General features: G+C 31.1%; 1 protein-coding gene across 6 annotated transcripts in view; it reads right to left on the bottom strand.

Annotated features, from left to right (window-relative positions):
• RERE (arginine-glutamic acid dipeptide repeats) overlaps positions 1-12000 on the bottom strand; it is a 534760-nt gene that overhangs the window by 215897 nt on the left and 306863 nt on the right. The window lies entirely within an intron of this gene.

Here is a 12000-nt window from a genome sequence, read left to right as displayed (position 1 = left end):
TGTAATTCAAAAAAAACCATTAAATTAAAAATTAAAAACCCCAAATTTTAATTTTTTTTAAACTAAGAAAATACCCAACCAAAAATAAAAATTGTCCAAAATAAATGAAAAAATAACCATTAATTTTAAATCAATTTATCAAAAATTTAGAAAAATAAGTATAAATAGAAAAGGTATAATGGAATATTGGTTCCAAAGGAAACAATTTAGTAACAGGGAGCAAAATGGGAAGAAAAAGGGAAAAGGAAAAAAAAGGGTTATAGAAAGGAAAAAAAAAAAGGGAAAAAGGGGAAAAAAGCGAGAAAAAGGAAGGAAAAAAAGGGGAAGAAAAAAGGAAAAAGGAAGAAATAGAGGGACCCCAAGGAAAAAAAAAAAGAAAAAAAAACAATTTCAAAAAAATTTAAGGAAGAAACTAAAAAACAAAAGGAAAAACTGGAAATAAAAGGGCCCCGTACCGGGAAGGGGGTCAAAACGGGAAATGAAGGAGGAGAACAAAGAGGAGGAAAAGAGAAAATAAAGGTTTAAGGGACAAAGAAAAGATCAGATTAAAAAGAATTCAAAAAAAGGAATTACCCGAAAAGTTAAAAAAGAAAATCGTAAATTGGGTGTTTAGAGGGTGAAGAAATGGGGTGATTTACCGGGAAAATATTTATTGAATGGAAGGTGGTTAGGCAAAGCAACAAAAAAACCAGAACTAAATGTTCAGGTGTAAGTGGAAGGGATCCCCTGCTTATTAAGGGCGAAAAGGGCTTTCTTTCCTAAAAAAAGTATTAAAGAATTTTATCTGGGGAAAAAGGGATGAATGGTTTTAAATGGAAAGAAAATGGGAAAAGCAAGGAAAAGGAAAAGGGAAAGGCGGCAGAAAAGAGGGAAAGAAAAAAGAAAAAGGAGGGAGAAAGGGAAAATTAATTCAGTTATAAAAGGAAATAGGAGGAAAGGGATAAAGAAAGGGAAAAGATGTTTAAACGTGGTCAGCAAAAATTTTGGGGCAGGAAAAAAAAAAAAAAAGAAAAGGATAAATAGAAAAAAAATTGAAAAAAAAATTAGCATTCATAACTGAATCTGAAAGAAAGGAATTCACATATAAAATACAAGAGGATAATAAAAAAATGGAATAAAAAGCAAAATCCAACAATATTGTTTATAAGACAAACTCAAACAAAAGGGCACAGAGAGAATTAAAATTAAAAGTGCTGAAATTTTAAAAGTTGAGGTAGCATTCATATTCTCAGAAAAGTATTAAACGCTTACTAAACATATATGCATAAAAAGGCATAGAATAGAAATTCTTGGAGAAAAAAAAAGGTTAAAAGATTTACACAAGTTAATAGTAAAGTTAAACCAGTGGGGACTTCAATTTACCCCTCTCAGACCTATATAAATCTAAAAGAAAAAAAAAAAAAAAAGACACAAAGAATATGAATAGGATTTTTAAAAAGTTAAAATGATAGCACTCTGGAAAATGGAATGGGAATAAAAAAAGAGTATACCCTTTTGTCAGCTGCACAATTTACGTTCACAAAAACTCATCACATATTAAAGGCATGAAAATCTCATAAGCAAATGCAGAGAAGTAGAAATAATAAATATTTTTTTTGGATCACAAAGAAATAAAAATTAAAATTGATAAAGGATCACTGAAGCAAAAATTAAAAATTGGAAAGTAAATAATCAAAACCTAAAGAATGGATCAAAGAAGAAATCATAGGATGATAATTTTATTTAAAAGGGTCAACACATCAAAATTTGTGGAATATATTTAAAACAATATTTTGTGGGGAAAGTTATATCTCTAAATGCTTACATCAATAAAAGAGCAGATCAACAAATTGAGCACGCAAGTAAAAGAAAAAATTAGAAAAAAACAAAAATCTGCAATTAAACATCAAAATAGATATTCTGAAAAATAAGACAGAAAAGTAAAAAATAAAACTAGAAGCTGACTTTATTGGGGAGAAGGGAGAGAAGAAATAGGACACATTAACCAATAGTTAATTCCCAGCATCAAAATTTAGAAAATGAATATAAAGTGAATGAAGATGAAATTAAATCAATTATACGTCAATGAAATATAATCTAGAAATAGATGATTATTTATTAAGAAAAAAAGTATTTAATATGCCAATGGGGAGAAGAGATGAGATCCCCAAGATAAAAATCCCAGGACTAAATGGATTTAAAAGTGAATTCTATGAAATATTTAAACAATTAACTCCAATATTCCACAAACTAATTGAAAAAATAGGTTAAAACATCCTACCAAATTCCACCAAGGATACAAATGTTTTACAGTCTAAATTAAGGAGAGTAAAAACAAAGTAAACCATACACCAGTAAACTTTTTTACTCTCATAACTCCTTTTCACACAAAAAATTTTTATCTAACCCTAGTTATACAAATATGTAAAATGGTATACAAATCAAACATTTGCTGATAATAAATCATAATTTTACACCCCCCACATTCAGTTATGTGACCCCATGTAGGGTCATGACCAAACAGTTAAGAAGTTTTGCTATAGAACTATTTCCCTAATGAATAAAGATGCAAAATTTTAAAATAAGATATTAGTGAGATTACAGTAATATATCACAAAGATAATACACTATGAAGAGTTTGGATCTGTACCGTAAATTCCTGGCTGGTTCAATATTAGGATGATTATAAAGATAATTGACCGTATCAATATAAAAAAAAATCATATAATTACATCAACAGACGCAAAAGAGCTTTTTTTATTTGTGTGGACAAAAATGGGGAAAAAATAACATAATGACAAAAAAGAATACCCAATCAAATTTAAAACACTAGAAAAGAATAGGAATAAATGAACCTCTGTGTTAACTAATAAGTATCACCTTTCTAAACCAAGTAAGCATTATCTGTAATGAGGTTAAACTAGAAGCCTCTCAATAAAATCACAGATGAACCAAGTACACCTATTGTCATTATTATTCAATGTCATACTAGAAATACTAACAATAGCAATAAAACAACAACAAAAGAAATTAAAGGAATAAAAACAAATAAAATAATTTACAAAGAGAACCTTAGAGAATCCAAATTTAAAAACTAGTCTATTTCTTAGCAAAATTGCAGGATATAAAATAAACCCACACAAATCATCAACATTTCCACATATTACCAATAAATCCCAGCAGGAAAAGATACAAAGATAAATTCTATTTAAAATAGTTGCAAACCAAATAAATTATTTAGGAGTGAAGCTGTAAAGATATAGGTAGTAACTATATGAACACAATCACAAAATATTCTTCAAATAAATAGACAAATTTAAACAACTGAAGAAATAAATATTAATTGCTCATAGGTAGGCCAAATCAATATAAGTAACAATACTATCTAATTTAATTGATTTATCCAGAGCCGTATCAAATTGTCAAAGAATTGTTCTTTTAAAGCTAAAAGACAACAACAATAAAACAAAGAACAAAGACAGGTCAAGAATATCAAATGAAAGAATAAAAAAAAGTTTAAATTTAAAAATTAAAAAAAACAGCCATGAAAAAAGAAAATGAAGCCTCCTTGAGGTACCAGACCTGAAAGAATCAGAAAATTTTACTGCAGGTAGATTTCATACAGTCCAGTTATTTTAAATGAAAAAAATTTTTTAATATGAAAAAACAGTGATCATCAAAACAATATAATATTGGATAAAAAAAATTAGAGTGAAATCAATGAAATACATTAAATATATAGAAGTAAATAACCACAATAATCTAATGTTTGGTAAATAAAGACGGGCAAAGACTCACTATATGACCATAACTGGTAGAAATATAGCAAAGGAGTATGTCAAGAATTAAACAGAGACTAGTATTTTACATCTACCAAGACATAGTCAAAATCAATACATAATTTTCACATAAATGGTGATATCATAAACCAATTAAGAGAGCATGAAATAAATTAACGAATAATAAATTAACTAAGAGAAAGATTTATGAGCAAACAAAGCAACCAAAAAAATAGTTAATTTTGATTTACCAATTCTTGCTGCCCCTTCCCAGAACTTCTGCAACCAGAGTGGTTTGAGTGTCTAAGCTAGTCCATCTCATACCCCGTAATGAAAGCAGTTCTAGAAGCAGGAAGAGCTGCTACCCTTCTAGAGACTTCTAGAGAAAACAGAGCCAGGCATCTGCATGATACAAATTCAAATTTACATAAAACAAGAAATATATATATATGTCTAAAACCCGTAAACAGACTTCCAGTACAACTAAAATGAAAAGGAAGACAGGAAGTTAGAGGAAGAATTTCAAGGGAACTTTCTTTGATAAAAGTTTCATTTTTCAAATATACAGGAAACTGAGCCACATTTATAAGAGTCATTCCAAAATAGTAAAGGGATGTGAACAGGGAAGGTTCAGAAAAAGAAATCAAAGTTATGAAGTTATATTTTTTAAATGTTCTCAATCACTAATAATTAGAGAACTGCAAAATTAAAAAAAAAAAAAAAACACTTTCAAATCTTTCAAACAGGCTAAAATGATACTACTTAAAAAGAAAAATTTAAGTCAAAACAACCCTCAGGTGTTAAAACACCTTCTACAAATTGTCAAAAGAAGGGGAAAGATGGAAATAGTCAATAATAGAAAGACTTATGAAAAAATAAGCACTTATGAAATTGCTGCTGACAATGTTCATCTATAACCATAATTATAATCTATAATTATTTTAGAAAGAATGTTTAGCATTTTTACTAAATTGACTAATTACTAAATTGACCATCCTTGGATTCATGCACAGAGATTGCATTTCTAAAAGAAGAATCAGTTTAAAAAAAAAAAAAGCCTTCATATACCAAAACATTTATAGCAGCACTTTTTGAGGAATCAAAAAATTGAAAATAATGTAGATACCCAATGATTGAGGAATACCTAAAAGTCTATGGCACAAGATTGTATGGTTTAATATGACCATGCTATAAGAAATGAGAAAGAATAAATGCCAAGAAGTACATCTGCATGTACTGATTACTCCTCAGTTAAGTATGCCTAAACAAGAAAACAATTTATTATGATTACAATGTAAATGAAAAGAATAACAACCAAAAATTTGAGGTGCTACAAAATTACTAAAATACAAGCAGGAATACATAGAGATACCTGCTAACAATGTCTGGTTTGACTACCTATCTCCCGTAAGGGCTCTTGGCCTTCCTGAGAAGTCAGGGGCAGTGACAACCTGTGTTGTGACTGTGGCAAAGAGTCATCTACACACAATAGCAAATTGTTCATGTAGTCCTGCATACATAGTACATAGTTAGCATATGCACTGTGTTGCTTTGGTTATATAAGGGTATTAGGGTATATACAGCTGAGAGAGTTTGGGAAAAAAGGAACATCTGTTTGCCCATCCATGTGAGTCCCGCCTCTTCACTTCTCTTCTAAGACAGAGAGTCTCCAGAGAGCTAGTCAGGACACAATAATGCGTTTTTTCCTTCTTTATACCTACTTTTTGTCTTTAAGAAATACTATCCATAATATGTGATAATTCTGTGGGATCTGGAGAAAAGTATGGTGATGTTCTTCATTAAATTTTTTTTTTAAAAATCAAGAAAACATACTTATGCAAAGAATCTAAGAAATAGAATGGGGAGGCATGGATAAGACCGGGAACAAACCAATGCAGGCAGAAATGGGAGTATACTAAAGAAAGCAAGAATAGAAACAGAAAGAAGGAATAAATTATGATTTCAGGAAAGTGATTACAAATTCTCACTAATGCATAATGCAGAAATGATGAGGGACCTCTGTAATGTGCTTTCTAGAGCCCACAAGTTAGGGGTGCCAAAATATACCATCAGGACTAGCTCTCTGGGACCAAAGAGGTCACTGGACCTCGGGACAAGACTAAGTCTTTGGTCTTAATGGAAGAGTAAAAGTGGCAGAAGAGCCACTAGGAGAATGGTCAAAAATGGAATGTCTCATTTCCAGTCCTCTTAGCCCTTAAATACCTTGGCATGATTACATCATTATAGTACACTATGTACGTGTGAACTAGAGAAACATTACATCACCATACTAAGTACTGAATATACATGTGAACTAGAAAACCATCATCTCATCAATTCCACTGAGTTAACACCTTGCTATAAGTATCATTGTTTCAAGTATACTTCTCCAGAGTTCCAGCCCTCTACAGACCTCAACTATCTTTATTTCTGTTAACAGGACAAAAATGGAACATTAATTTTTTTTTGTCTTAGCTTACAGATAATTTCCTCTTTCAAAAGGAGGAATCATCCAATAGAAATTGTATTCTGGAACTGATATTTGTCAACAAAATGAAAACTAGTTGCTAAAGGAGAAATTATAGGAGCTTGGAGGGGGGTAAGGGGGTAGGGTGAGGGAGCATGCCTTGGAATGATCCTTCCACCTTTTAATTTGTGACAGCAGAAAGATCCAGACTGGCATAAAACATAGATTTGGGAAGAAAAGTTTTCAAAAGATTCAGGGCAAGTTTATGAAAGCTATCATGATATAAAATTGTAGGAGAAATAAGGCCAAGAAGACTTTCTCAAGAAAACAATTCTAAAATATATAAATCATTCCTATTAGTAGGAAAAGGAAGCATTATCAAAAAGTATTACTTAGGACAACTAGTTGGGGTAGTAGACAGAACACCAGTCCTGAAGTCAGGAGGACCTGAGTTCAAATCTGGCCTAAGACACTTAACACTTCTTAAATGTGTGACCCTGGGCAAGTCACTTAACACCAATTGTCTCAGCAAAGAAAATTTTTTTTTTAATTTCTATGTGAATACTGAGAAATCTGTAAATATTTCCCCCAATTTTTATAATCAGACAATAAATTTTAATATCATGGCTGCATAAAAAGTATATATGAACTAAGAAAATAAATGAGTAACCACATATAGGCAGAATATTATAGGGAAAACTCAAAACTCAAGGGTAAGAACTGAATATTGATGCAAGCATCAGCATTCACTACGAAGATTAGACAAAATTAGTAAGAAAATATTATAAAAGAGAACAAGATTATGAGTGAAGAAGGGCAGAACTGTTGTTTCAGGTCTGGTACTAACTGACCGCACAACTTATGTATGTCTTATACTTTAACTGGAACTCATTTTGCTGCAAAAGAGGGGACTGCACAATCTTCTAAGAATTTCCATCTTATGATTCTAAACCAATTAAGTAATGCACCTCCTTTGACCTTCAACAAGTCCTTTGATCTGTCAAAAGGAAATAATATATAAAATGAAAAAAATGCTTATTCTATTCCATGATTATTAGTTCAATTCCTTTTTCTTCTTTTATTGAGATAATTAGCCTAAATGTTTCAATATTCAATAGTAGTGAATATAATGGACATTCATGTTTCATTTCTAATCTTCCTGGAAAAATTTGTAGCTTATCCCTATTACAGATGATGCTAGTTCTTGGTTTGGGTACTACTTTATCATTTAAGGAAAGCTCCTTTTATTCCAATGCCTACTAATTTTTTATTAAAAAAAACAGGAATGAATGTTGTTGCATTCTGTCAAAAGATTTTTCTAGAATCATCTTGATTATTTTTCTTGAAATAATCATGATTTTTTGTACTATTAATATGATTGATTATACTTTATATTAAATATTGAACCAATCCTGCATTTCTGGTATAAATGCAACCTGCTCACAATATATCTATTGTGATAGACTGTTGTAGTCTAATATTTAAAAATTCTTGACTCAATAGTCACTGTGGATACAGTTTTACTTCCAATGTTTTCACTTAATAAGCTTTAGGTTTCAGGACCATATGATCCTGAAATATCAAGGAATTTGGTAGGAAATCTTCTTTACCTAATTTTTTAGATAAAGGATTTTCCAAATCCTTAGCACCATAAAAAAAAATTACTACAAACATTTTTGCATATGTGAATACTTTTCCTTCTTTTATAATCTTGTGGGGCTAGTACTGATACTTCTATATCAAGGAGTTTTAGAGCACTTTGTGCATAGTTCCAAATAGCTCTCCAGGATGGGTAGGTCAGTTTACAACTCCATCAACAAAGAATTAGTGTCCCAGTTTTCGCACCTCTCTTACAGAAGCTGTATGTAGCTAAATATATATATTTTGGAAACGAATTGTTTGGAAATTTGAAAATTAAATTGGAAACTAAACTCCTACTGAAGAATCACTAAACAAATCATGATATAGCAATGTAATCAGGTGAAACAAATAATTTCAGAGGAAAGTTAACATCTTTCTTATTAACTGACACAAAGTAAAGAGACAAAAACTGGAATAATTTGTATAATTACAAAAATATTACAGAAAAAAAATTGAAAAATTTAAGAATTTTGATTAATGCCATGACAAACTAATCGAAAAGAATGAGAATGGAATAAGCCTTTCACCTCTTTCCAGAGAGGTGAACTTAAAAATATAGACATTCCTAAGTTTTCAGACATGGACAATATGTAGATGTTTTCTAATGGACTATGGCTTTATTTTTAAGGGTTTCTTTTTTAAATTTGTTCAATGGGAATGGATAATAGTAGAAATAGTTTAATTTGAAAAAAAATTCTAAAATGTGGTTTATCCATTGGTTTAACTGAACACTAAAATTGGTGTTTTTAAAATGCATATACATTTAATATTCTTTATTGTCTTAGTTACATTAAGAATTTTTTACTGTAAAGCCTCACACAAAAAATATAGAAACAAATATAGCAACTCCAAGATTCCTACACAGGATCACCAGCACAATATTGGTTCAAATGCTCAGGGTACAAAGTCAACATTTACTGAATACTTTTGAGGAAAAAATAAAGTACAAATGACTATAATTATATATTTAATTTCCATGTGTTTTTATAAAATATTATAGGTTCAAATTTGCTTTGGTACATAATACTAAAGAGTGGAATTCAATTGCCATTTAGATACTTCTAACAAAGCAAGACTTTTAATTTCATTATTGTAATGACAGGAGGAACAATCACGAAACAGATTAGTGCACTTAGCAAAGGTAAAATAAAGTGAATGAAAAGCAAATATTTCCAAAGCAATAATCCAATTGGATAAAGTGTTCAACATCCAGGCTAGCATTTCACTTAAAAATTTCTTTTATCTTAAGAACCTGTGGACTTACTCTTTCAACTACCAAATATTGTTCCAATATATTCTTTGTATATATTTGGTCTGGTCTTTTACAAAACAAATCATGGCCCTGAGAGTGTATTAAAAAGAAATCAAAACATGACCTTATCTTCTAGTTGAGAGAATCAGAGGAATTAATTTTAAATCAAAAAGATTAAAGAAGATATTCAACCCATTACAAAGAAGCATCTATTTTGCACTCCCTCTTTCCCACTGTAAAGATAATAAATGTAAAGAAAATATATAGTCACAATCCAGTAAGAAAAGGAAAGTCATAGATACGTAGGCCCATCACCAAAAATACCATAAAATAATCACAAAGAATACAACTGACCCATAGTACGTTCAAGACATTGACACAAGTCTAGAGAGGGAAAAAAATCTCTCCTTTCTTCATTGAGTGATCCAAAATTCCAACATTGTGCTTCTCATTCTGCCCTCATCAAAAGTAAATAGCACATTTCACTTGGAAATATTTACTATTACCTATTGGGAACCAAAATATCATTTAAAAATGGAAATTAGCTACTGGAAATAAAACAGAGTTTAGAAAAACAATGCTTTTGGCATCAATGGTTGAAGTTAGTATTTTAAAATTATTCCCCTTAATATAGCAGAAGCATGTCAAATTGAATACCAACTTTTTAAGGGAAAGGGGGAAAAAGGCTCCCAAATACCTGGGAAATTTATAGAACTTTCAACTAAAACTGCAATACTTTCCAAGGGTACTGACCCTGTTTCAATCTTCGTGAGATTATTCACAATTTATATTATATAACTCTTTTATACATAGCTTTTTGCATGGCATCTTCTCCATTAGAACAGTGCACTCCTGAGAAAAGAGAATGCTTTTTGCATTTTTTGTAACCCCAGGGATGAGTCCCAAAGTGTGGGACAAAGTACATTGAACACAGTAAGTAAAAAGTCATTTGATAGTGAGAGGTTGAAGACAAGAGAGTAGAGATTGTGGATATAATATACAGAAGGCAGGAGGGATGAGATGAAGTTGTCAAAAGAGAAGTCAGAAAAGGAAGCTATTCTTAGAAAGCAGAAAACCTACCATAGACTAAGGAAAAGGAGGCTATTTGGCTAATGATACATAATTTTCAATGAAAAGAATGAGAAGAGAAAATTTGTGTTAAAGAGTATGTTTTCGTCAGTAAATAAAAACCAAGAATATTCAGCTTAAAAGAGGGAAAAGGAGGAGAACACTTCGTATAGTCTTCTGTGGAAAATGAGACATGGAATTTATTAGAGAAGAATAAAAAGGACTGCATTGAGTTGTTGTTCAATCATATTAGTCTGGATTTGACTCTCTGTGATTCCATTTGGTGTTTTCTTGACAGAGATACTAGAGAGGTTTGCCATTTGCTTTTCTAGTTCATTTTACATATGAAGAAACTGAGGCAAACAGGATAAGTGACTTGGTCAGTTAGTAAATGTCTATGGTCAGATTTGTTCTCAGGAAATTGAACCTTCCTGATTCCATGTCCAATGCTTCATCCATTGCATCACCTAGCTGCCTGCCTTTGGTTAGCCAGTAAGCAATAATAATTTACCAATTAGATAAGTGAATATAAAGTCCTAGATTGTGGGATGAATTTTTTAATGTTGTGTGTGAGCCTGTGTGTACCTAGCAGATATGAATGGCATGCTGGAAAGAACACCAGGAAATAAAGATATTAAAACTATGAGGCTCCTATGAACATACACCAGTCAAATATCCACCCCTCTGCTTGGTTTCTTGGTAAGGTGTACTTGGCATGATTTTTAAATAAAAATAAAGGCATCAGGTGGTTCTTTTCTAATAAGAAGCTGCAAAAGGTATGTCTGCTGATAAGAAAAAAAGTAATCCATTCTGGCACTAGCCCTGCCACAATTATCCAACACCTCTTCAACTCTAAAAGAGAATCAGGACAATATCTGCACTGTAAAAGAATATTGCTGCTGGGAATGCCATAAATGACATACTTCTTTTTATCTGTTGAGGTTGAAGACCCAAACAAGGAAGTGTAAGATTTTCCCATAATCTATTTTAGTAATCTCAGTGTGGGGTGGGGTGGGGGTGGGAATGCACACAAAAAAAATGAGCAAAAATGAAACCAGGATTAATCCTGACAAAATATCCTATCTTGCTTAGATTAAATAGTAATTTAATTGTTCATTAGAAATATTAAACAGAATTTATTAAATAGAAAAAAGTGCTTAAAGAACAGAAAAGATTATTTCCTCATTTGTACTAAGTGATACAGTACACAGAGCCCTAGAACTGAAGTCAGGAAGGCTTGAGTTCAACAGTCTCAGTCACCTACTAGTTTGCTGTGTGAACCTGGTCAAATCACCTCAATATGCTTCAATTACCTAATCTATAAAACAGGGGTGGTAACAGCACCTACCAACTTGAATTGTAATGAGGATCAAATGAAATAATATTAGTAAAAATCATTTCAAATAGTACAAGGTACAGAGCAAATTCTATATACCTGTTAGTAGTTGTTTTTGTTCTCATTTTTAATTGAGTAATCCTTTAATCAAGTTTCTTTTCATTTACCTATATTAATGCCTTCAGAAGTTAGATAGGTGTTACAATTAACAATGTATTCTGTTGGTCAAAAAAGACTAGTTTATATGCCGTTACTAAGTGAAACTCCATCAAATCAATCTTAACTATTCTCTTTCTATGGATGTTTATCTAATATAGAGCCTTTCACTGTTATGCACTTAAACTATAAAAATAATCTCCTAATTAGTGCCTCATTGTGCCATTCTAATTCATTCTTCTCACAATTCACAGATAAATATTTATCCAGATTTACTGAAATCACTCCTCTGCTAAAAATCATTCCACAGTCCTATACTCTA

Source organism: Sarcophilus harrisii, chromosome 3, assembly GCF_902635505.1.
Source record: "Sarcophilus harrisii chromosome 3, mSarHar1.11, whole genome shotgun sequence".
Classification (NCBI taxonomy): Eukaryota; Metazoa; Chordata; class Mammalia; order Dasyuromorphia; family Dasyuridae; genus Sarcophilus; species Sarcophilus harrisii.
Note: the sequence above shows the minus strand (reverse complement) of the source record. Positions and strands in the feature narration are given on the sequence as shown.